The sequence below is a fragment of the Amaranthus tricolor genome, chromosome 17 (genome assembly GCF_026212465.1).
Source record: "Amaranthus tricolor cultivar Red isolate AtriRed21 chromosome 17, ASM2621246v1, whole genome shotgun sequence".
Classification (NCBI taxonomy): Eukaryota; Viridiplantae; Streptophyta; class Magnoliopsida; order Caryophyllales; family Amaranthaceae; genus Amaranthus; species Amaranthus tricolor.
In genome coordinates this window covers 508,990-535,622 of record NC_080063.1, presented here as the reverse complement: position 1 = coordinate 535,622, position 26,633 = coordinate 508,990, and positions in this window count along the sequence as shown.

The window sequence follows — 26,633 nt, the reverse complement described above, 5'->3', positions numbered from 1 at the left end:
CGTTAATTCTTCATTGATCATTGATCCTTGTTCATTCTTCATCGTTCATTCGATATTGAGCATTGATCCTTGTTCATTCTTCATCGTTCATTCTTCATTGATCATTGATCCTTGTTCATTCTTCATCGTTCATTATTCATTGATCATTGATCCTTGTTCATTCTTCATCGTTCATTCTTCATTGATCATTGATCCTTGTTCATTCTTCATCGTTCATTCTTCATTGATCATTGATCCTTGTTCATTCTTCATCGTTCATTCTTCATTGATCATTGATCCCTGTTCATTCTTCATCGTTCATTCTTCATTGATCATTAATCCTTGTTCATTCTTCATCGTTCATTCTTTATCGTTCATTCTTCATTGATCATTGATCCTTGTTCATTCTTCATCGTTCATTCTTCATTGATCATTGATCTTTGTTCATTCTTCATCGTTCATTCGTCATTGACCATTAATCCTTGTTCATTCTTCATCGTTCATTCTTCATTGATCATTGATCCTTGTTCATTCTTCATCGTTCATTTTTCATTGATAATTGATCCTTGTTCATTCTTCATCGTTTATTCTTCATTGATCATTGATCCTTGATCATTCTTCATCGTTCATTCGTCATTGATCATTGATCCTTGTTCATTCTTCATCGTTCATTCGTCATTGACCATTACTCCTTGTTCATTCTTCATCGTTCATTCGTCATTGATCATTGATCCTTGTTCATTCTTCATCGTTCATTCGTCATTCATCATAGATCCTTATTCATTCTTCATCGTTCATTCTTCATTGATCATTGATCCTTGTTCATTCTTCATCGTTCATTCTTCATTGATCATTGATCCTTGTTCATTCTTCATCGTTCATTCGTAATTGATCATTGATCCTTGTTCATTCTTTATCGATCATTGATCCTTATTCATTCTTCATCGTTCATTCGTCATTGACCATTGATCCTTGTTCATTCTTCATCGTTCATTCTTCATTGATCATTGATCCTTGTTCATGAAGATCATTCTTCATTGATCATTGATCCTTGTTCATTCTTCATCGTTCATTCGTCATTGGGCATTGATCCTTGTTCATTATTCATCGTTCATTCTTCATTGATCATTGATCCTTGTTCATTCTCCATCGTTCATTCGTCATTTACCATTGATCCTTGTTCATTCTTCATCGTTCATTCTTCATTGATCATTGATCCTTGTTCATTCTTCATCGTTCATTCTTCATTGATCATTGACCCTTGTTCATTCTTCATCGTTCATTCTTCATTGATCATTGATCCTTGTTCAATCTTCATCGTTCATTCGATATTGAGCATTGATCCTTGTTCATTCTTCATTGATCATTGATCCTTGTTCATTCTTCATCGTTCATTCTTCTTTGATCATTGATCCTCGTTCATTCGTAATTGACCATTAATCCTTGTTCATTCTTCATCGTTCATTCTTCTTTGATCATTGATCTTTGTTCATTCTTCATCGTTCATTCGTCATTGACCATTGATCCTTGTTTATTCTTCATCGTTCATTCTTCATTGATCATTGATCCTTGTTCATTCTTCATCGATCATTGATCCTTGTTCATTCTTCATCGTTCATTCTTCATTGACCATTGATCCTTGTTGATTCTTCATCGTTCATTCTTCATTGATGATTGATCCTTGTTCATTCTTCATCGTTCATTCTTCATTGATCATTGATCCTTGTTCATTCTTCATCGTTCATTCGTCATTGATCATTGATCCTTGTTCATTCTTCATCGTTCATTCGTCATTGACCATTACTCCTTGTTCATTCTTCATCGTTCATTCTTCATTGATCATTGATCCTTGTTCATTCTTCATCGTTCATTCGTCATTCATCATAGATCCTTATTCATTCTTCATCGTTCATTCTTCATTGATCATTGATCCTTGTTCATTCTTCATCGTTCATTCGTCATTCATCATAGATCCTTATTCATTCTTCATCGTTCATTCTTCATTGATCATTGATCCTTGTTCATTCTTCATCGTTCATTCGTCATTGACCATTAATCCTTGTTCATTCTTCATCGTTCATTATTCATTGATCATTGATCCTTGTTCATTCTTCATCGTTCATTCTTCTTTGATCATTGATCCTTGTTCATTCTTCATCGTTCATTCGTCATTGACCATTAATCCTTGTTCATTCTTCATCGTTCATTCTTCATTGATCATTGATCCTTGTTCATTCTTCATCGTTCATTCTTCATTGATCATTGATCCTTGTTCATTCTTCATCGTTCATTCTTCATTGATCATTGATCCTTGTTCATTCTTCATCGTTCATTCTTCATTGATCATTGATCCTTGTTCATTCTTCATCGTTCATTCTTCATTGATCATTGATCCCTGTTCATTCTTCATCGTTCATTCTTCATTGATCATTAATCCTTGTTCATTCTTCATCGTTCATTCTTTATCGTTCATTCTTCATTGATCATTGATCCTTGTTCATTCTTCATCGTTCATTCTTCATTGATCATTGATCTTTGTTCATTCTTCATCGTTCATTCGTCATTGACCATTAATCCTTGTTCATTCTTCATCGTTCATTCTTCATTGATCATTGATCCTTGTTCATTCTTCATCGTTCATTTTTCATTGATAATTGATCCTTGTTCATTCTTCATCGTTTATTCTTCATTGATCATTGATCCTTGTTCATTCTTCATCGTTCATTCGTCATTGATCATTGATCCTTGTTCATTCTTCATCGTTCATTCGTCATTGACCATTGATCCTTGTTCATTCTTCATCGTTCATTCTTCATTGATCATTGATCCTTGTTCATTCTTCATCGTTAATTCTTCATTGATCATTGATCCTTGTTCATTCTTCATCGTTCATTCGATATTGAGCATTGATCCTTGTTCATTCTTCATCGTTCATTCGTCATTGACCATTGATCCTTGTTCATTCTTCATCGTTCATTCGTCATTGACCATTAATCCTTGTTCATTCTTCATCGTTCATTATTCATTGATCATTGATCCTTGTTCATTCTTCATCGTTCATTCTTCTTTGATCATTGATCCTTGTTCATTCTTCATCGTTCATTCGTCATTGACCATTAATCCTTGTTCATTCTTCATCGTTCATTCTTCATTGATCATTGATCCTTGTTCATTCTTCATCGTTCATTCTTCATTGATCATTGATCCTTGTTCATTCTTCATCGTTCATTCTTCATTGATCATTGATCCTTGTTCATTCTTCATCGTTCATTCTTCATTGATCATTGATCCTTGTTCATTCTTCATCGTTCATTCTTCATTGATCATTGATCCCTGTTCATTCTTCATAGTTCATTCTTCATTGATCATTAATCCTTGTTCATTCTTCATTGTTCATTCTTTATCGTTCATTCTTCATTGATCATTGATCCTTGTTCATTCTTCATCGTTCATTCTTCATTGATCATTGATCTTTGTTCATTCTTCATCGTTCATTCGTCATTGACCATTAATCCTTGTTCATTCTTCATCGTTCATTCTTCATTGATCATTGATCCTTGTTCATTCTTCATCGTTCATTTTTCATTGATAATTGATCCTTGTTCATTCTTCATCGTTTATTCTTCATTGATCATTGATCCTTGTTCATTCTTCATCGTTCATTCGTCATTGATCATTGATCCTTGTTCATTCTTCATCGTTCATTCGTCATTGACCATTGATCCTTGTTCATTCTTCATCGTTCATTCTTCATTGATCATTGATCCTTGTTCATTCTTCATCGTTAATTCTTCATTGATCATTGATCCTTGTTCATTCTTCATCGTTCATTCGATATTGAGCATTGATCCTTGTTCATTCTTCATCGTTCATTCTTCATTGATCATTGATCCTTGTTCATTCTTCATCGTTCATTCTTCATTGATCATTGATCCTTGTTCATTCTTCATCGTTCATTCTTCATTGATCATTGATCCTTGTTCATTCTTCATCGTTCATTCTTCATTGATCATTGATCCCTGTTCATTCTTCATCGTTCATTCTTCATTGATCATTAATCCTTGTTCATTCTTCATCGTTCATTCGTCATTGACCATTAATCCTTGTTCATTCTTCATCGTTCATTCTTCATTGATCATTGATCCTTGTCCATTCTTCATCGTTCATTCTTCATTGATCATTGATCCTTTTTCATTCTTCATCGTTTATTCTTCATTGATCATTGATCCTTGTTCATTCTTCATCGTTCATTCGTCATTGAACATTGATCCTTGTTCATTCTTCATCGTTCATTCTTCATTAATCATTGATCCTTATTCATTCTTCATCGATCATAAGTTGATCATTGATCCTTGTTCATTGTTCATCGTTCATTCGTCATTGATCATTGATCCTTGTTCATTCTTCATCGTTCATTCTTCATTGATCATTGATCCTTGTTCATTCTTCATCGTTCATTCTTAATTGATCATTGATCCTTGTTCATTCTTCATCGTTCATTCTTCATTGATCATTGATCCTTGTTCATTCTTCATCGTTCATTCTTCATTGATCATTGATCCTTGTTCATTCTTCATCGTTCATTCGTCATTCATCATAGATCCTTATTCATTCTTCATCGTTCATTTTTCATTGATAATTGATCCTTGTTCATTCTTCATCGTTCATTCTTCATTGATCATTGATCCTTGTTCATTCTTCATCGTTCATTCGTCATTCATCATAGATCCTTATTCATTCTTCATCGTTCATTCTTCATTGATCATTGATCCTTGTTCATTCTTCATCGTTCATTGATCCTTGTTCATTCTTCATCGTTCATTCTTCATTGATCAGTGATCCTTGTTCATTCTTCATCGTTCATTCGTAATTGATCATTGATCCTTGTTCATTCTTTATCGATCATTGATCCTTGTTCATTCTTCATCGTTCATTCGTCATTGACCATTGATCCTTGTTCATTCTTCATCGTTCATTCTTCATTGATCATTGATCCTTGTTCATTCTTCATCGTTCATTCGATATTGAGCATTGATCCTTGTTCATTCTTCATTGATCATTGATCCTTGTTCATTCTTCATCGTTCATTCTTCTTTGATCATTGATCCTCGTTCATTCTTCATCGTTCATTCGTAATTGACCATTAATCCTTGTTCATTCTTCATCGTTCATTCTTCTTTGATCATTGATCTTTGTTCATTCTTCATCGTTCATTCGTCATTGACCATTGATCCTTGTTTATTCTTCATCGTTCATTCTTCATTGATCATTGATCCTTGTTCATTCTTCATCGATCATTGATCCTTGTTCATTCTTCATCGTTCATTCGTCATTGACCATTGATCCTTGTTGATTCTTCATCGTTCATTCTTCATTGATCATTGATCCTTGTTCATTCTTCATCGTTCATTCTTCATTGATCATTGATCCTTGTTCATTCTTCATCGTTCATTCGTCATTGATCATTGATCCTTGTTCATTCTTCATCGTTCATTCGTCATTGACCATTACTCCTTGTTCATTCTTCATCGTTCATTCTTCATTGATCATTGATCCTTGTTCATTCTTCATCGTTCATTCGTCATTCATCATAGATCCTTATTCATTCTTCATCGTTCATTCTTCATTGATCATTGATCCTTGTTCATTCTTCATCGTTCATTCGTCATTCATCATAGATCCTTATTCATTCTTCATCGTTCATTCTTCATTGATCATTGATCCTTGTTCATTCTTCATCGTTCATTCGTCATTGACCATTAATCCTTGTTCATTCTTCATCGTTCATTATTCATTGATCATTGATCCTTGTTCATTCTTCATCGTTCATTCTTCATTGATCATTGATCCTTGTTCATTCTTCATCGTTCATTCGTCATTGATCATTGATCCTTGTTCATTCTTCATCGTTCATTCGTCATTGACCATTACTCCTTGTTCATTCTTCATCGTTCATTCTTCATTGATCATTGATCCTTGTTCATTCTTCATCGTTCATTCGTCATTCATCATAGATCCTTATTCATTCTTCATCGTTCATTCTTCATTGATCATTGATCCTTGTTCATTCTTCATCGTTCATTCGTCATTCATCATAGATCCTTATTCATTCTTCATCGTTCATTCTTCATTGATCATTGATCCTTGTTCATTCTTCATCGTTCATTCGTCATTGACCATTAATCCTTGTTCATTCTTCATCGTTCATTATTCATTGATCATTGATCCTTGTTCATTCTTCATCGTTCATTCTTCTTTGATCATTGATCCTTGTTCATTCTTCATCGTTCATTCGTCATTGACCATTAATCCTTGTTCATTCTTCATCGTTCATTCTTCATTGATCATTGATCCTTGTTCATTCTTCATCGTTCATTCTTCATTGATCATTGATCCTTGTTCATTCTTCATCTTTCATTCTTCATTGATCATTGATCCTTGTTCATTCTTCATCGTTCATTCTTCATTGATCATTGATCCTTGTTCATTCTTCATCGTTCATTCTTCATTGATCATTGATCCCTGTTCATTCTTCATCGTTCATTCTTCATTGATCATTAATCCTTGTTCATTCTTCATCGTTCATTCTTTATCGTTCATTCTTCATTGATCATTGATCCTTGTTCATTCTTCATCGTTCATTCTTCATTGATCATTGATCTTTGTTCATTCTTCATCGTTCATTCGTCATTGACCATTAATCCTTGTTCATTCTTCATCGTTCATTCTTCATTGATCATTGATCCTTGTTCATTCTTCATCGTTCATTTTTCATTGATAATTGATCCTTGTTCATTCTTCATCGTTTATTCTTCATTGATCATTGATCCTTGTTCATTCTTCATCGTTCATTCGTCATTGATCATTGATCCTTGTTCATTCTTCATCGTTCATTCGTCATTGACCATTGATCCTTGTTCATTCTTCATCGTTCATTCTTCATTGATCATTGATCCTTGTTCATTCTTCATCGTTAATTCTTCATTGATCATTGATCCTTGTTCATTCTTCATCGTTCATTCGATATTGAGCATTGATCCTTGTTCATTCTTCATCGTTCATTCTTCATTGATCATTGATCCTTGTTCATTCTTCATCGTTCATTCTTCATTGATCATTGATCCTTGTTCATTCTTCATCGTTCATTCGTAATTGATCATTGATCCTTGTTCATTCTTTATCGATCATTGATCCTTGTTCATTCTTCATCGTTCATTCGTCATTGATCATTGATCCTTGTTCATTCTTCATCGTTCATTCGTCATTCATCATAGATCCTTATTCATTCTTCATCGTTCATTCTTCATTGATCATTGATCCTTGTTCATTCTTCATCGTTCATTCTTCATTGATCATTAATCCTTGTTCATTCTTCATCGTTCATTCGTCATTGACCATTAATCCTTGTTCATTCTTCATCGTTCATTCTTCATTGATCATTGATCCTTGTCCATTCTTCATCGTTGATTCTTCATTGATCATTGATCCTTTTTCATTCTTCATCGTTCATTCTTCATTGAGCATTGATCCTTGTTCATTCTTCATCGTTCATTCTTCATTGATCATTGATCCTTGTTCATTCTTCATCGTTCATTCTTCATTGATCATTGATCCTTGTTCATTCTTCATCGTTCATTCGATATTGAGCATTGATCCTTGTTCATTCTTCATCGTTCATTCTTCATTGATCATTGATCCTTGTTTATTCTTCATCGTTCATTGTTCATTGATCATTGATCCTTGTTCATTCTTCATTGATCATTGATCCTTTTTCATTCTTCATCGTTCATTCTTCATTGATCATTGATCCTTGTCCATTCTTCATCGTTCATTCGATATTGAGCATTGATCCTTGTTCATTCTTCATCGTTCATTCTTCATTGATCATTGATCCTTGTTCATTCTTCATCGTTCATTCGTCATTGACCATTGATCCTTGTTCATTCTTCATCGTTCATTCTTCATTGATCATTGATCCTTGTTCATTCTTCGTCGTTCATTCTTCATTGATCATTGATCCTTGTTCATTCTTCATCGTTCATTCGTCATTGAGCATTGATCCTTGTTCATTCTTCATCGTTCATTCGATATTGAGCATTGATCCTTGTTCATTCTTCATTGATCATTGATCCTTGTTCATTCTTCATCGTTCATTCTTCTTTGATCATTGATCCTTGTTCATTCTTCATCGTTCATTCGTAATTGACCATTAATCCTTGTTCATTCTTCATCGTTCATTCGTCATTGACCATTGATCCTTGTTTATTCTTCATCGTTCATTCTTCATTGATCATTGATCCTTGTTCATTCTTCATCGATCATTGATCCTTGTTCATTCTTCATCGTACATTCGTCATTGACCATTGATCCTTGTTCATTCTTCATCGTTCATTCTTCATTGATCATTGATCCTTGTTCATTCTTCATCGTTCATTCTTCATTGATCATTGATCCTTGTTCATTCTTCATCGTTCATTCGTCATTGAGCATTGATCCTTGTTCATTCTTCATCGTTCATTCGTCATTGAGCATTGATCCTTGTTCATTCTTCATCGTTCATTCGATATTGAGCATTGATCCTTGTTCATTCTTCATCGTTCATTCTTCTTTGATCATTGATCCTTGTTCATTCTTCATCGTTCATTCGTAATTGACCATTAATCCTTGTTCATTCTTCATCGTTCATTCTTCTTTGATCATTGATCTTTGTTCATTCTTCATCGTTCATTCGTCATTGACCATTGATCCTTGTTTATTCTTCATCGTTCATTCTTCATTGATCATTGATCCTTGTTCATTCTTCATCGATCATTGATCCTTGTTCATTCTTCATCGTACATTCGTCATTGACCATTGATCCTTGTTCATTCTTCATCGTTCATTCTTCATTGATCATTGATCCTTGTTCATTCTTCATCGTTCATTCTTCATTGATCAATGATCCTTGTTCATTCTTCATCGTTCATTCGATATTGAGCATTGATCCTTGTTCATTCTTCATCGTTCATTCTTCATTGATCATTGATCCTTGTTCATTCTTCATCGTTCATTCTTCATTGATCATTGATCCTTTTTCATTCTTCATCGTTCATTCTTCATTGATCATTGATCCTTGTTCATTCTTCATCGTTCATTCTTCATTGAGCATTGATCCTTGTTCATTCTTCATCGTTCATTCTTCATTGATCATTGATCCTTGTTCATTCTTCATCGTTAATTCTTCATTGATCATTGATCCTTGTTCATTCTTCATTGATCATTGATCCTTTTTCATTCTTCATCGTTCATTCTTCATTGATCATTGATCCTTGTTCATTCTTCATCGTTCATTCTTCATTGAGCATTGATCCTTGTTCATTCTTCATCGTTCATTCTTCATTGATCATTGATCCTTGTTCATTCTTCATCGTTAAATCTTCATTGATCATTGATCCTTGTTCATTCTTCATCGTTCATTCGATATTGAGCATTGATCCTTGTTCATTCTTCATCGTTCATTCTTCATTGATCATTGATCCTTGTTCATTCTTCATCGTTCATTCTTCATTGATCATTGATCCTTGTTCATTCTTCATCGTTCATTCGTAATTGATCATTGATCCTTGTTCATTCTTTATCGATCATTGATCCTTGTTCATTCTTCATCGTTCATTCGTCATTGACCATTGATCCTTGTTCATTCTTCATCGTTCATTCTTCATTGATCATTGATCCTTGTTCATGAAGATCATTCTTCATTGATCATTGATCCTTGTTCATTCTTCATCGTTCATTCGTCATTGGGCATTGATCCTTGTTCATTATTCATCGTTCATTCTTCATTGATCATTGATCCTTGTTCATTCTTCATCGTTCATTCGTCATTTACCATTGATCCTTGTTCATTCTTCATCGTTCATTCTTCATTGATCATTGATCCTTGTTCATTCTTCATCGTTCATTCTTCATTGATCATTGACCCTTGTTCATTCTTCATCGTTCATTCTTCATTGATCATTGATCCTTGTTCATTCTTCATCGATCATTGATCCTTGTTCATTCTTCATCGTACATTCGTCATTGACCATTGATACTTGTTCATTCTTCATCGTTCATTCTTCATTGATCATTGATCCTTGTTCATTCTTCATCGTTCATTCTTCATTGATCAGTGATCCTTGTTCATTCTTCATCGTTCATTCGTCATTGAGCATTGATCCTTGTTCATTCTTCATCGTTCATTCGTCATTGAGCATTGATCCTTGTTCATTCTTCATCGTTCATTCGATATTGAGCATTGATCCTTGTTCATTCTTCATCGTTCATTCTTCTTTGATCATTGATCCTTGTTCATTCTTCATCGTTCATTCGTAATTGACCATTAATCCTTGTTCATTCTTCATCGTTCATTCTTCTTTGATCATTCATCTTTGTTCATTCTTCATCGTTCATTCGTCATTGACCATTGATCCTTGTTTATTCTTCATCGTTCATTCTTCATTGATCATTGATCCTTGTTCATTCTTCATCGATCATTGATCCTTGTTCATTCTTCATCGTACATTCGTCATTGACCATTGATCCTTGTTCATTCTTCATCGTTCATTCTTCATTGATCATTGATCCTTGTTCATTCTTCATCGTTCATTCTTCATTGATCAATGATCCTTGTTCATTCTTCATCGTTCATTCGATATTGAGCATTGATCCTTGTTCATTCTTCATCGTTCATTCTTCATTGATCATTGATCCTTGTTCATTCTTCATCGTTCATTCTTCATTGATCATTGATCCTTGTTCATTCTTCATTGATCATTGATCCTTTTTCATTCTTCATCGTTCATTCTTCATTGATCATTGATCCTTGTTCATTCTTCATCGTTCATTCTTCATTGAGCATTGATCCTTGTTCATTCTTCATGGTTCATTCTTCATTGATCATTGATCCTTGTTCATTCTTCATCGTTAATTCTTCATTGATCATTGATCCTTGTTCATTCTTCATTGATCATTGATCCTTTTTCATTCTTCATCGTTCATTCTTCATTGATCATTGATCCTTGTTCATTCTTCATCGTTCATTCTTCATTGATCAATGATCCTTGTTCATTCTTCATCGTTCATTCGATATTGAGCATTGATCCTTGTTCATTCTTCATCGTTCATTCTTCATTGATCATTGATCCTTGTTCATTCTTCATCGTTCATTCTTCATTGATCATTGATCCTTGTTCATTCTTCATTGATCATTGATCCTTTTTCATTCTTCATCGTTCATTCTTCATTGATCATTGATCCTTGTTCATTCTTCATCGTTCATTCTTCATTGAGCATTGATCCTTGTTCATTCTTCATCGTTCATTCTTCATTGATCATTGATCCTTGTTCATTCTTCATCGTTAAATCTTCATTGATCATTGATCCTTGTTCATTCTTCATCGTTCATTCGATATTGAGCATTGATCCTTGTTCATTCTTCATCGTTCATTCTTCATTGATCATTGATCCTTGTTCATTCTTCATCGTTCATTCTTCATTGATCATTGATCCTTGTTCATTCTTCATCGTTCATTCGTAATTGATCATTGATCCTTGTTCATTCTTTATCGATCATTGATCCTTGTTCATTCTTCATCGTTCATTCGTCATTGACCATTGATCCTTGTTCATTCTTCATCGTTCATTCTTCATTGATCATTGATCCTTGTTCATGAAGATCATTCTTCATTGATCATTGATCCTTGTTCATTCTTCATCGTTCATTCGTCATTGGGCATTGATCCTTGTTCATTATTCATCGTTCATTCTTCATTGATCATTGATCCTTGTTCATTCTTCATCGTTCATTCGTCATTTACCATTGATCCTTGTTCATTCTTCATCGTTCATTCTTCATTGATCATTGATCCTTGTTCATTCTTCATCGTTCATTCTTCATTGATCATTGACCCTTGTTCATTCTTCATCGTTCATTCTTCATTGATCATTGATCCTTGTTCATTCTTCATCGATCATTGATCCTTGTTCATTCTTCATCGTACATTCGTCATTGACCATTGATCCTTGTTCATTCTTCATCGTTCATTCTTCATTGATCATTGATCCTTGTTCATTCTTCATCGTTCATTCGTCATTGAGCATTGATCCTTGTTCATTCTTCATCGTTCATTCGATATTGAGCATTGATCCTTGTTCATTCTTCATCGTTCATTCTTCTTTGATCATTGATCCTTGTTCATTCTTCATCGTTCATTCGTAATTGACCATTAATCCTTGTTCATTCTTCATCGTTCATTCTTCTTTGATCATTCATCTTTGTTCATTCTTCATCGTTCATTCGTCATTGACCATTGATCCTTGTTTATTCTTCATCGTTCATTCTTCATTGATCATTGATCCTTGTTCATTCTTCATCGATCATTGATCCTTGTTCATTCTTCATCGTACATTCGTCATTGACCATTGATCCTTGTTCATTCTTCATCGTTCATTCTTCATTGATCATTGATCCTTGTTCATTCTTCATCGTTCATTCTTCATTGATCAATGATCCTTGTTCATTCTTCATCGTTCATTCGATATTGAGCATTGATCCTTGTTCATTCTTCATCGTTCATTCTTCATTGATCATTGATCCTTGTTCATTCTTCATCGTTCATTCTTCATTGATCATTGATCCTTGTTCATTCTTCATTGATCATTGATCCTTTTTCATTCTTCATCGTTCATTCTTCATTGATCATTGATCCTTGTTCATTCTTCATCGTTCATTCTTCATTGAGCATTGATCCTTGTTCATTCTTCATGGTTCATTCTTCATTGATCATTGATCCTTGTTCATTCTTCATCGTTAATTCTTCATTGATCATTGATCCTTGTTCATTCTTCATTGATCATTGATCCTTTTTCATTCTTCATCGTTCATTCTTCATTGATCATTGATCCTTGTTCATTCTTCATCGTTCATTCTTCATTGAGCATTGATCCTTGTTCATTCTTCATCGTTCATTCTTCATTGATCATTGATCCTTGTTCATTCTTCATCGTTAATTCTTCATTGATCATTGATCCTTGTTCATTCTTCATCGTTCATTCGATATTGAGCATTGATCCTTGTTCATTCTTCATCGTTCATCCTTCATTGATCATTGATCCTTGTTCATTCTTCATCGTTCATTCTTCATTGATCATTGATCCTTGTTCATTCTTCATCGTTCATTCGTAATTGATCATTGATCCTTGTTCATTCTTTATCGATCATTGATCCTTGTTCATTCTTCATCGTTCATTCGTCATTGACCATTGATCCTTGTTCATTCTTCATCGTTCATTCTTCATTGATCATTGATCCTTGTTCATGAAGATCATTCTTCATTGATCATTGATCCTTGTTCATTCTTCATCGTTCATTCGTCATTGGGCATTGATCCTTGTTCATTATTCATCGTTCATTCTTCATTGATCATTGATCCTTGTTCATTCTTCATCGTTCATTCGTCATTTACCATTGATCCTTGTTCATTCTTCATCGTTCATTCTTCATTGATCATTGATCCTTGTTCATTCTTCATCGTTCATTCTTCATTGATCATTGACCCTTGTTCATTCTTCATCGTTCATTCTTCATTGATCATTGATCCTTGTTCATTCTTCATCGATCATTGATCCTTGTTCATTCTTCATCGTACATTCGTCATTGACCATTGATCCTTGTTCATTCTTCATCGTTCATTCTTCATTGATCATTGATCCTTGTTCATTCTTCATCGTTCATTCGTCATTGAGCATTGATCCTTGTTCATTCTTCATCGTTCATTCGATATTGAGCATTGATCCTTGTTCATTCTTCATCGTTCATTCTTCTTTGATCATTGATCCTTGTTCATTCTTCATCGTTCATTCGTAATTGACCATTAATCCTTGTTCATTCTTCATCGTTCATTCTTCTTTGATCATTCATCTTTGTTCATTCTTCATCGTTCATTCGTCATTGACCATTGATCCTTGTTTATTCTTCATCGTTCATTCTTCATTGATCATTGATCCTTGTTCATTCTTCATCGATCATTGATCCTTGTTCATTCTTCATCGTACATTCGTCATTGACCATTGATCCTTGTTCATTCTTCATCGTTCATTCTTCATTGATCATTGATCCTTGTTCATTCTTCATCGTTCATTCTTCATTGATCAATGATCCTTGTTCATTCTTCATCGTTCATTCGATATTGAGCATTGATCCTTGTTCATTCTTCATCGTTCATTCTTCATTGATCATTGATCCTTGTTCATTCTTCATCGTTCATTCTTCATTGATCATTGATCCTTGTTCATTCTTCATTGATCATTGATCCTTTTTCATTCTTCATCGTTCATTCTTCATTGATCATTGATCCTTGTTCATTCTTCATCGTTCATTCTTCATTGAGCATTGATCCTTGTTCATTCTTCATGGTTCATTCTTCATTGATCATTGATCCTTGTTCATTCTTCATCGTTAATTCTTCATTGATCATTGATCCTTGTTCATTCTTCATTGATCATTGATCCTTTTTCATTCTTCATCGTTCATTCTTCATTGATCATTGATCCTTGTTCATTCTTCATCGTTCATTCTTCATTGAGCATTGATCCTTGTTCATTCTTCATCGTTCATTCTTCATTGATCATTGATCCTTGTTCATTCTTCATCGTTAATTCTTCATTGATCATTGATCCTTGTTCATTCTTCATCGTTCATTCGATATTGAGCATTGATCCTTGTTCATTCTTCATCGTTCATTCTTCATTGATCATTGATCCTTGTTCATTCTTCATCGTTCATTCTTCATTGATCATTGATCCTTGTTCATGAAGATCATTCTTCATTGATCATTGATCCTTGTTCATTCTTCATCGTTCATTCGTCATTGGGCATTGATCCTTGTTCATTATTCATCGTTCATTCTTCATTGATCATTGATCCTTGTTCATTCTTCATCGTTCATTCGTCATTTACCATTGATCCTTGTTCATTCTTCATCGTTCATTCTTCATTGATCATTGATCCTTGTTCATTCTTCATCGTTCATTCTTCATTGATCATTGACCCTTGTTCATTCTTCATCGTTCATTCTTCATTGATCATTGATCCTTGTTCATTCTTCATCGATCATTGATCCTTGTTCATTCTTCATCGTACATTCGTCATTGACCATTGATCCTTGTTCATTCTTCATCGTTCATTCTTCATTGATCATTGATCCTTGTTCATTCTTCATCGTTCATTCGTCATTGAGCATTGATCCTTGTTCATTCTTCATCGTTCATTCGATATTGAGCATTGATCCTTGTTCATTCTTCATCGTTCATTCTTCTTTGATCATTGATCCTTGTTCATTCTTCATCGTTCATTCGTAATTGACCATTAATCCTTGTTCATTCTTCATCGTTCATTCTTCTTTGATCATTCATCTTTGTTCATTCTTCATCGTTCATTCGTCATTGACCATTGATCCTTGTTTATTCTTCATCGTTCATTCTTCATTGATCATTGATCCTTGTTCATTCTTCATCGATCATTGATCCTTGTTCATTCTTCATCGTACATTCGTCATTGACCATTGATCCTTGTTCATTCTTCATCGTTCATTCTTCATTGATCATTGATCCTTGTTCATTCTTCATCGTTCATTCTTCATTGATCAATGATCCTTGTTCATTCTTCATCGTTCATTCGATATTGAGCATTGATCCTTGTTCATTCTTCATCGTTCATTCTTCATTGATCATTGATCCTTGTTCATTCTTCATCGTTCATTCTTCATTGATCATTGATCCTTGTTCATTCTTCATTGATCATTGATCCTTTTTCATTCTTCATCGTTCATTCTTCATTGATCATTGATCCTTATTCATTCTTCATCGTTCATTCTTCATTGAGCATTGATCCTTGTTCATTCTTCATGGTTCATTCTTCATTGATCATTGATCCTTGTTCATTCTTCATCGTTAATTCTTCATTGATCATTGATCCTTGTTCATTCTTCATTGATCATTGATCTTTTTTCATTCTTCATCGTTCATTCTTCATTGATCATTGATCCTTGTTCATTCTTCATCGTTCATTCTTCATTGAGCATTGATCCTTGTTCATTCTTCATCGTTCATTCTTCATTGATCATTGATCCTTGTTCATTCTTCATCGTTAATTCTTCATTGATCATTGATCCTTGTTCATTCTTCATCGTTCATTCGATATTGAGCATTGATCCTTGTTCATTCTTCATCGTTCATTCTTCATTGATCATTGATCCTTGTTCATTCTTCATCGTTCATTCTTCATTGATCATTGATCCTTGTTCATTCTTCATCGTTCATTCGTAATTGATCATTGATCCTTGTTCATTCTTTATCGATCATTGATCCTTGTTCATTCTTCATCGTTCATTCGTCATTGACCATTGATCCTTGTTCATTCTTCATCGTTCATTCTTCATTGATCATTGATCCTTGTTCATGAAGATCATTCTTCATTGATCATTGATCCTTGTTCATTCTTCATCGTTCATTCGTCATTGGGCATTGATCCTTGTTCATTATTCATCGTTCATTCTTCATTGATCATTGATCCTTGTTCATTCTTCATCGTTCATTCGTCATTTACCATTGATCCTTGTTCATTCTTCATCGTTCATTCTTCATTGATCATTGATCCTTGTTCATTCTTCATCGTTCATTCTTCATTGATCATTGACCCTTGTTCATTCTTCATCGTTCATTCTTCATTGATCATTGATCCTTGTTCATTCTTCATCGATCATTGATCCTTGTTCATTCTTCATCGTACATTCGTCATTGACCATTGATCCTTGTTCATTCTTCATCGTTCATTCTTCATTGATCATTGATCCTTGTTCATTCTTCATCGTTCATTCGTCATTGAGCATTGATCCTTGTTCATTCTTCATCGTTCATTCGATATTGAGCATTGATCCTTGTTCATTCTTCATCGTTCATTCTTCTTTGATCATTGATCCTTGTTCATTCTTCATCGTTCATTCGTAATTGACCATTAATCCTTGTTCATTCTTCATCGTTCATTCTTCTTTGATCATTCATCTTTGTTCATTCTTCATCGTTCATTCGTCATTGACCATTGATCCTTGTTTATTCTTCATCGTTCATTCTTCATTGATCATTGATCCTTGTTCATTCTTCATCGATCATTGATCCTTGTTCATTCTTCATCGTACATTCGTCATTGACCATTGATCCTTGTTCATTCTTCATCGTTCATTCTTCATTGATCATTGATCCTTGTTCATTCTTCATCGTTCATTCTTCATTGATCAATGATCCTTGTTCATTCTTCATCGTTCATTCGATATTGAGCATTGATCCTTGTTCATTCTTCATCGTTCATTCTTCATTGATCATTGATCCTTGTTCATTCTTCATCGTTCATTCTTCATTGATCATTGATCCTTGTTCATTCTTCATTGATCATTGATCCTTTTTCATTCTTCATCGTTCATTCTTCATTGATCATTGATCCTTGTTCATTCTTCATCGTTCATTCTTCATTGAGCATTGATCCTTGTTCATTCTTCATGGTTCATTCTTCATTGATCATTGATCCTTGTTCATTCTTCATCGTTAATTCTTCATTGATCATTGATCCTTGTTCATTCTTCATTGATCATTGATCCTTTTTCATTCTTCATCGTTCATTCTTCATTGATCATTGATCCTTGTTCATTCTTCATCGTTCATTCTTCATTGAGCATTGATCCTTGTTCATTCTTCATCGTTCATTCTTCATTGATCATTGATCCTTGTTCATTCTTCATCGTTAATTCTTCATTGATCATTGATCCTTGTTCATTCTTCATCGTTCATTCGATATTGAGCATTGATCCTTGTTCATTCTTCATCGTTCATTCTTCATTGATCATTGATCCTTGTTCATTCTTCATCGTTCATTCTTCATTGATCATTGATCCTTGTTCATTCTTCATCGTTCATTCGTAATTGATCATTGATCCTTGTTCATTCTTTATCGATCATTGATCCTTGTTCATTCTTCATCGTTCATTCGTCATTGACCATTGATCCTTGTTCATTCTTCATCGTTCATTCTTCATTGATCATTGATCCTTGTTCATGAAGATCATTCTTCATTGATCATTGATCCTTGTTCATTCTTCATCGTTCATTCGTCATTGGGCATTGATCCTTGTTCATTATTCATCGTTCATTCTTCATTGATCATTGATCCTTGTTCATTCTTCATCGTTCATTCGTCATTTACCATTGATCCTTGTTCATTCTTCATCGTTCATTCTTCATTGATCATTGATCCTTGTTCATTCTTCATCGTTCATTCGATATTGAGCATTGATCCTTGTTCATTCTTCATCGTTCATTCTTCATTGATCATTGATCCTTGTTCATTCTTCATCGTTCATTCTTCATTGATCATTGATCCTTGTTCATTCTTCATCGTTCATTCGTAATTGATCATTGATCCTTGTTCATTCTTTATCGATCATTGATCCTTGTTCATTCTTCATCGTTCATTCGTCATTGACCATTGATCCTTGTTCATTCTTCATCGTTCATTCTTCATTGATCATTGATCCTTGTTCATGAAGATCATTCTTCATTGATCATTGATCCTTGTTCATTCTTCATCGTTCATTCGTCATTGGGCATTGATCCTTGTTCATTATTCATCGTTCATTCTTCATTGATCATTGATCCTTGTTCATTCTTCATCGTTCATTCGTCATTTACCATTGATCCTTGTTCATTCTTCATCGTTCATTCTTCATTGATCATTGATCCTTGTTCATTCTTCATCGTTCATTCTTCATTGATCATTGACCCTTGTTCATTCTTCATCGTTCATTCTTCATTGATCATTGATCCTTGTTCATTCTTCATCGATCATTGATCCTTGTTCATTCTTCATCGTACATTCGTCATTGACCATTGATCCTTGTTCATTCTTCATCGTTCATTCTTCATTGATCATTGATCCTTGTTCATTCTTCATCGTTCATTCGTCATTGAGCATTGATCCTTGTTCATTCTTCATCGTTCATTCGATATTGAGCATTGATCCTTGTTCATTCTTCATCGTTCATTCTTCTTTGATCATTGATCCTTGTTCATTCTTCATCGTTCATTCGTAATTGACCATTAATCCTTGTTCATTCTTCATCGTTCATTCTTCTTTGATCATTCATCTTTGTTCATTCTTCATCGTTCATTCGTCATTGACCATTGATCCTTGTTTATTCTTCATCGTTCATTCTTCATTGATCATTGATCCTTGTTCATTCTTCATCGATCATTGATCCTTGTTCATTCTTCATCGTACATTCGTCATTGACCATTGATCCTTGTTCATTCTTCATCGTTCATTCTTCATTGATCATTGATCCTTGTTCATTCTTCATCGTTCATTCTTCATTGATCAATGATCCTTGTTCATTCTTCATCGTTCATTCGATATTGAGCATTGATCCTTGTTCATTCTTCATCGTTCATTCTTCATTGATCATTGATCCTTGTTCATTCTTCATCGTTCATTCTTCATTGATCATTGATCCTTGTTCATTCTTCATTGATCATTGATCCTTTTTCATTCTTCATCGTTCATTCTTCATTGATCATTGATCCTTGTTCATTCTTCATCGTTCATTCTTCATTGAGCATTGATCCTTGTTCATTCTTCATGGTTCATTCTTCATTGATCATTGATCCTTGTTCATTCTTCATCGTTAATTCTTCATTGATCATTGATCCTTGTTCATTCTTCATTGATCATTGATCCTTTTTCATTCTTCATCGTTCATTCTTCATTGATCATTGATCCTTGTTCATTCTTCATCGTTCATTCTTCATTGAGCATTGATCCTTGTTCATTCTTCATCGTTCATTCTTCATTGATCATTGATCCTTGTTCATTCTTCATCGTTAATTCTTCATTGATCATTGATCCTTGTTCATTCTTCATCGTTCATTCGATATTGAGCATTGATCCTTGTTCATTCTTCATCGTTCATTCTTCATTGATCATTGATCCTTGTTCATTCTTCATCGTTCATTCTTCATTGATCATTGATCCTTGTTCATTCTTCATCGTTCATTCGTAATTGATCATTGATCCTTGTTCATTCTTTATCGATCATTGATCCTTGTTCATTCTTCATCGTTCATTCGTCATTGACCATTGATCCTTGTTCATTCTTCATCGTTCATTCTTCATTGATCATTGATCCTTGTTCATTCTTCATCGTTCATTCTTCATTGATCATTGATCCTTGTTCATTCTTCATCGTTCATTCGTCATTGATCATTGATCCTTGTTCATTCTTCATCGTTCATTCGTCATTGACCATTACTCCTTGTTCATTCTACATCGTTCATTCTTCATTGATCATTGATCCTTGTTCATTCTTCATCGTTCATTCGTCATTCATCATAGATCCTTATTCATTCTTCATCGTTCATTCTTCATTGATCATTGATCCTTGTTCATTCTTCATCGTTCATTCGTCATTCATCATAGATCTTTATTCATTCTTCATCGTTCATTCTTCATTGATCATTGATCCTTGTTCATTTTTCATCGTTCATTCGTCATTGACCATTAATCCTTGTTCATTCTTCATCGTTCATTATTCATTGATCATTGATCCTTGTTCATTCTTCATCGTTCATTCTTCTTTGATCATTGATCCTTGTTCATTCTTCATCGTTCATTCGTCATTGACCATTAATCCTTGTTCATTCTTCATCGTTCATTCTTCATTGATCATTGATCCTTGTTCATTCTTCATCGTTCATTCTTCATTGATCATTGATCCTTTTTCATTCTTCATCGTTCATTCTTCATTGATCATTGATCGTTGTTCATTCTTCATTGATCATTGATCCTTGTTCATTCTTCATCGTTCATTCTTCGTTGATCATTGATCCCTGTTCATTCTTCATCGTTCATTCTTCATTGATGATTAATCCTTGTTCATTCTTCATCGTTCATTCTTTATCGTTCATTCTTCATTGATCATTGATCCTTGTTCATTCTTCATCGTTCATTCTTCATTGATCATTGATCTTTGTTCATTCTTCATCGTTCATTCGTCATTGACCATTAATCCTTGTTCATTCTTCATCGTTCATTCTTCATTGATCATTGATCCTTGTTCATTCTTCATCGTTCATTTTTCATTGATAATTGATCCTTGTTCATTCTTCATCGTTTATTCTTCATTGATCATTGATCCTTGTTCATTCTTCATCGTTCATTCGTCATTGATCATTGATCCTTGTGCATTCTTCATCGTTCATTCGTCATTGACCATTACTCCTTGTTCATTGTTCATCGTTCATTCGTCATTGATCATTGATCCTTGTTCATTCTTCATCGTTCATTCGTCATTCATCATAGATCCTTATTCATTCTTCATCGTTCATTCTTCATTGATCATTGATCCTTGTTCATTCTTCATCGTTCATTCGTCATTCATCATTGATCCTTATTCATTCTTCATCGTTCATTCTTCATTGATCATTGATCCTTGTTCATTCTTCATCGTTCATTCTTCATTGATCATTGATCCTTGTTCATTCTTCATCGTTCATTCTTCATTGATCATTGACCCTTGTTCATTCTTCATCGTTCATTCTTCATTGATCATTGATCCTTGTTCATTCTTCATCGTTCATTCGATATTGAGCATTGATCCTTGTTCATTCTTCTTTGATCATTGATCCTCGTTCATTCTTCATCGTTCATTCGTAATTGACCATTAATCCTTGTTCATTCTTCATCGTTCATTCGTCATTGACCATTGATCCTTGTTGATTCTTCATCGTTCATTCTTCATTGATCATTGATCCTTGTTCATTCTTCATCGTTCATTCTTCATTGATCATTGATCCTTGTTCATTCTTCATCGTTCATTCGTCATTGATCATTGATCCTTGTTCATTCTTCATCGTTCATTCGTCATTGACCATTACTCCTTGTTCATTCTTCATCGTTCATTCTTCATTGATCATTGATCCTTGTTCATTCTTCATCGTTCATTCGTCATTCATCATAGATCCTTATTCATTCTTCATCGTTCATTCTTCATTGATCATTGATCCTTGTTCATTCTTCATCGTTCATTCGTCATTGACCATTAATCCTTGTTCATTCTTCATCGTTCATTATTCATTGATCATTGATCCTTGTTCATTCTTCATCTTTCATTCTTCTTTGATCATTGATCCTTGTTCATTCTTCATCGTTCATTCGTCATTGACCATTAATCCTTGTTCATTCTTCATCGTTCATTCTTCATTGATCATTGATCCTTGTTCATTCTTCATCGTTCATTCTTCATTGATCATTGATCCTTGTTCATTCTTCATCGTTCATTCTTCATTGATCATTGATCCTTGTTCATTCTTCATCGTTCATTCTTCATTGATCATTAATCCTTGTTCATTCTTCATCGTTCATTCTTCATTGATCATTGATCCCTGTTCATTCTTCATCGTTCATTCTTCATTGATCATTAATCCTTGTTCATTCTTCATCGTTCATTCGTCATTGACCATTAATCCTTGTTCATTCTTCATCGTTCATTCTTCATTGATCATTGATCCTTGTCCATTCTTCATCGTTCATTCTTCATTGATCATTGATCCTTTTTCATTCTTCATCGTTTATTCTTCATTGATCATTGATCCTTGTTCATTCTTCATCGTTCATTCGTCATTGAACATTGATCCTTGTTCATTCTTCATCGTTCATTCTTCATTAATCATTGATCCTTATTCATTCTTCATCGTTCATTCTTCATTGATCATTGATCCTTGTTCATTCTTCATCGTTCATTCTTCATTGATCATTGATCCTTGTTCATTCTTCATCGTTCATTCTTCATTGATCATTGATCCTTGTTCATTCTTCATCGTTCATTCGTCATTCATCATAGATCCTTATTCATTCTTCATCGTTCATTTTTTATTGATAATTGATCCTTGTTCATTCTTCATCGTTCATTCTTCATTGATCATTGATCCTTGTTCATTCTTCATCGTTCATTCGTCATTCATCATAGATCCTTATTCATTCTTCATCGTTCATTCTTCATTGATCATTGATCCTTGTTCATTCTTCATCGTTCATTCTTCATTGATCATTGATCCTTGTTCATTCTTCATCGTTCATTCGTAATTGATCATTGATCCTTGTTCATTCTTTATCGATCATTGATCCTTGTTCATTCTTCATCGTTCATTCGTCATTGACCATTGATCCTTGTTCATTCTTCAACGTTCATTCTTCATTGATCATTGATCCTTGTTCATGAAGATCATTCTTCATTGATCATTGATCCTTGTTCATTCTTCATCGTTCATTCGTCATTGGGCATTGATCCTTGTTCATTATTCATCGTTCATTCTTCATTGATCATTGATCCTTGTTCATTCTTCATCGTTCATTCGTCATTTACCATTGATCCTTGTTCATTCTTCATCGTTCATTCTTCATTGATCATTGATCCTTGTTCATTCTTCATCGGTCATTCTTCATTGATCATTGACCCTTGTTCATTCTTCATCGTTCATTCTTCATTGATCATTGATCCTTGTTCATTCTTCATCGTTCATTCGATATTGAGCATTGATCCTTGTTCATTCTTCATTGATCATTGATCCTTGTTCATTCTTCATCGTTCATTCTTCTTTGATCATTGATCCTCGTTCATTCTTCATCGTTCATTTGTAATTGACCATTAATCCTTGTTCATTCTTCATCGTTCATTCTTCTTTGATCATTGATCTTTGTTCATTCTTCATCGTTCATTCGTCATTGACCATTGATCCTTGTTTATTCTTCATCGTTCATTCTTCATTGATCATTGATCCTTGTTCATTCTTCATCGATCATTGATCCTTGTTCATTCTTCATCGTTCATTCGTCATTGACCATTGATCCTTGTTGATTCTTCATCGTTCATTCTTCATTGATCATTGATCCTTGTTCATTCTTCATCGTTCATTCTTCATTGATCATTGATCCTTGTTCATTCTTCATCGTTCATTCGTCATTGATCATTGATCCTTGTTCATTCTTCATCGTTCATTCGTCATTGACCATTACTCCTTGTTCATTCTTCATCGTTCATTCTTCATTGATCATTGATCCTTGTTCATTCTTCATCGTTCATTCGTCATTCATCATAGATCCTTATTCATTCTTCATCGTTCATTCTTCATTGATCATTGATCCTTGTTCATTCTTCATCGTTCATTCGTCATTCATCATAGATCCTTATTCATTCTTCATCGTTCATTCTTCATTGATCATTGATCCTTGTTCATTCTTCATCGTTCATTCGTCATTGACCATTAATCCTTGTTCATTCTTCATCGTTCATTATTCATTGATCATTGATCCTTGTTCATTCTTCATCGTTCATTCTTCATTGATCATTGATCCTTGTTCATTCTTCATCGTTCATTCGATATTGAGCATTGATCCTTGTTCATTCTTCATCGTTCATTCGATATTGAGCATTGATCCTTGTTCATTCTTCATTGATCATTGATCCTTGTTCATTCTTCATCGTTCATTCTTCTTTGATCATTGATCCTCGTTCATTCTTCATCGTTCATTCGTAATTGACCATTAATCCTTGTTCATTCTTCATCGTTCATTCGTCATTGACCATTGATCCTTGTTGATTCTTCATCGTTCATTCTTCATTGATCATTGATCCTTGTTCATTCTTCATCGTTCATTCTTCATTGATCATTGATCCTTGTTCATTCTTCATCGTTCATTCGTCATTGATCATTGATCCTTGTTCATTCTTCATCGTTCATTCGTCATTGACCATTACTCCTTGTTCATTCTTCATCGTTCATTCTTCATTGATCATTGATCCTTGTTCATTCTTCATCGTTCATTCGTCATTCATCATAGATCCTTATTCATTCTTCATCGTTCATTCTTCATTGATCATTGATCCTTGTTCATTCTTCATCGTTCATTCGTCATTGACCATTAATCCTTGTTCATTCTTCATCGTTCATTATTCATTGATCATTGATCCTTGTTCATTCTTCATCGTTCATTCTTCTTTGATCATTGATCCTTGTTCATTCTTCATCGTTCATTCGTCATTGACCATTAATCCTTGTTCATTCTTCATCGTTCATTCTTCATTGATCGTTGATGCTTGTTCATTCTTCATCGTTCATTCTTCATTGATCATTGATCCTTGTTCATTCTTCATCGTTCATTCTTCATTGATCATTGATCCTTGTTCATTCTTCATCGTTCATTCTTCATTGATCATTGATCCTTGTTCATTCTTCATCGTTCATTCTTCATTGATCATTGATCCCTGTTCATTCTTCATCGTTCATTCTTCATTGATCATTAATCCTTGTTCATTCTTCATCGTTCATTCGTCATTGACCATTAATCCTTGTTCATTCTTCATCGTTCATTCTTCATTGATCATTGATCCTTGTCCATTCTTCATCGTTCATTCTTCATTGATCATTGATCCTTTTTCATTCTTCATCGTTTATTCTTCATTGATCATTGATCCTTGTTCATTCTTCATCGTTCATTCGTCATTGAACATTGATCCTTGTTCATTCTTCATCGTTCATTCTTCATTAATCATTGATCCTTATTCATTCTTCATCGTTCATTCTTCATTGATCATTGATCCTTGTTCATTGTTCATCGTTCATTCGTCATTGATCATTGATCCTTGTTCATTCTTCATCGTTCATTCTTAATTGATCATTGATCCTTGTTCATTCTTCATCGTTCATTCTTCATTGATCATTGATCCTTGTTCATTCTTCATCGTTCATTCTTCATTGATCATTGATCCTTGTTCATTCTTCATCGTTCATTCGTCATTCATCATAGATCCTTATTCATTCTTCATCGTTCATTTTTCATTGATAATTGATCCTTGTTCATTCTTCATCGTTCATTCTTCATTGATCATTGATCCTTGTTCATTCTTCATCGTTCATTCGTCATTCATCATAGATCCTTATTCATTCTTCATCGTTCATTCTTCATTGATCATTGATCCTTGTTCATTCTTCATCGTTCATTCTTCATTGATCATTGATCCTTGTTCATTCTTCATCGTTCATTCGTAATTGATCATTGATCCTTGTTCATTCTTTATCGATCATTGATCCTTGTTCATTCTTCATCGTTCATTCGTCATTGACCATTGATCCTTGTTCATTCTTCATCGTTCATTCTTCATTGATCATTGATCCTTGTTCATGAAGATCATTCTTCATTGATCATTGATCCTTGTTCATTCTTCATCGTTCATTCGTCATTGGGCATTGATCCTTGTTCATTATTCATCGTTCATTCTTCATTGATCATTGATCCTTGTTCATTCTTCATCGTTCATTCGTCATTTACCATTGATCCTTGTTCATTCTTCATCGTTCATTTTTCATTGATCATTGATCCTTGTTCATTCTTCATCGTTCATTCTTCATTGATCATTGACCCTTGTTCATTCTTCATCGTTCATTCTTCATTGATCATTGATCCTTGTTCATTCTTCATCGTTCATTCGATATTGAGCATTGATCCTTGTTCATTCTTCATTGATCATTGATCCTTG